We start from the raw sequence: 2,158 nt of genomic DNA, 5'->3' as shown, positions 1-2,158 counted from the left end.
GATTGCACCTGGATTTGCAATACCAGTCCTCTAAAGTTCTTTAATCTCTTTTGTGTTCCATCTTTAGTATCTTATTATTTCAGGCTTTGTGGTTTTCCCTTTTCACTTGAGGATCTATTTCTTCCACTCCTAACTGGTTCCTACAGTCTTTTTTTTCTTGATGGCTATGTTTCACTTTATTTTTGTACATAAGGAAAGCAACCAATTGATTAAGCAGTTCCAGAACTCTCAGTGTTCACTGATCAAGAAGGAAATGAGGTCAGAAGGCAAACACTTCATTTCCTCCCAAACTTATTATTACAAATATTACAGAAACTTAAATCAGCACATACATCACTGGTGTTCATCACAGAAAGCCCACGCAAAAGATGCACAAGTATTGAAGAGCCACAGGGTTATGGTGGGGGCAGTGCTCCAACAAGCTTCCATCTACCCAAGTAGCTCTTACTCCAGGCGCATAACATCCTTCTGTGTCAAGGTAACTAAAACATGCAGAAATTTTAGCTGGACCTAGTAGTGCATGTCTGCAACTCCATCACTCAGGACTGAAGCAGGAGGATTGCCCTGAGTTCAAGACCAACCTGGGGTACATAGTGATACTCTATCTCAAAACAAAACAAAAAAAGGGCAGAAATCCCAACGACTCCCTATTTTGTCCAGCCCTGCTTCACATGACATTTCCATAAGCCACGCCCTGGTTCAAATTCTGTACAGAAAGTTCCCATTGATGTCAAAGACCTGCTGCCCGCTCTGCACTACTTTGCTGCTGAAGTTCTGGGCACCTGGCTCATCTGCCATCCACTCTTCCAGCTTCCTGTCACTGGTGGACGACTTTGGTGCTCTCTGATGATCCAAGGCTGTAGTGACTGGCTCAAAACTTCCCTCCCCCAGACCCTGGGCTCCTTTATGCCTTCCTTGCTGTCTCCGTGGGACACCTGTACTCTGAGTGCTGGGCTCTAGCACTGTCAAAGCTGTGCTGTGGCTCTGACCATTGGATGATGCTTCTTGCCCAGGTGTTTGCAAAGAGCTGGATACGGCGTGCCCTGCAGTGAGGGACCTGGCACAGTCTCCAGAGCCCTGCAGCTGCTGCAGGAGTGGAGGGCTCAGCCTTCTTAAGGACTTTTTGATCTTACTTCAGTTTTTGCTTCAAAGTGGATATAAATTTACTTCTTAAAACCCTTGGAATAACATCGGTGCTGACATCACAGCCTTTGGCCAACCTGGGAACTGACCAGGTATCTGCAAATTCTTTGTGTAAATATTGGATCTGGTCCCTGGCTTCCCATGCCAGGGTTCTGGGAGAGGGGCTAGTGTTTCCACTCGCCTTTGGATTTCCAAGAATCCCATTGCTTCCTTCTGCCAGTTAAGGGTGCTAAGGGAGAGAACCGATGGCAGAATCCATCTGTGCAAGCAAGATGGGTGTGTGAAGAGTCTTGAGCTAAATCACAGACAGCCCAGGCATCTTTTCTCTGTCCTCAAAGGTAACGGCCATGTGTGAAAGCTTAGAGCTGCTCCATCCAGCACCCCAGAATTTGAACACCTAGAACTCTGAAAGGAGCCAAACTCTCTAAACAGACAATGAAATCATGTCCCTAGCAAGGGGACCTGCCATCACTAAGAAACTGAACACTCACCCCTGTGGCCCTCGCAATAGGTAGAAAGAAAATAAAGTAGGGCTGCTGCGGAGGTGGAGGAAAGACACCCAGCGACAAGGGGCACAGCCCCAGCACCCAGATGCAGGGCCCTGCTTCAGGCTGAGGTTTCCAACTTCAGGCTGAGATTTCTAACTCCTGCAGCTCCCATTCCTCTGGCTCTCAATTAGAATCCAGATCTAATTGGGTCACTAGGACCTGGGCCTACTACACCCACCCAACCACACCCCCCACACTCCCACTAACCCATCCCTCCATCCCTCCCCCTGCACCCCCCACACACATACCACATACCCCTCATGGCTGCAAACTCATGTGTGAAGCCTCCTGGCAAGGCCTGCCATTGCAATGCAAACCAGCCTTCCAGTGGATCTTACATTCTTATAGGTACTCACAATGTTCAAAATATATGGTCATCCATTTCATCTGATCTTTAGAGCAACTCCATACAGGTGCATGAGGGAGAATAAGATCACTAGACAGGTAATTGTCTAGAGGTAGCACCC

General features: G+C 47.8%; 1 pseudogene; it reads right to left on the bottom strand.

Annotated features, from left to right (window-relative positions):
• Positions 1-699: 699 nt before the first annotated feature.
• Positions 700-1,953, bottom strand: LOC102029685 (annotated as a pseudogene).
• Positions 1,954-2,158: the final 205 nt, after the last annotated feature.

The sequence above is a fragment of the Chinchilla lanigera genome, unplaced genomic scaffold, assembly GCF_000276665.1.
Source record: "Chinchilla lanigera isolate Chin_1 unplaced genomic scaffold, ChiLan1.0 scaffold00001, whole genome shotgun sequence".
NCBI classification, from domain to species: domain Eukaryota; kingdom Metazoa; phylum Chordata; class Mammalia; order Rodentia; family Chinchillidae; genus Chinchilla; species Chinchilla lanigera.
Note: the sequence above shows the minus strand (reverse complement) of the source record. Positions and strands in the feature narration are given on the sequence as shown.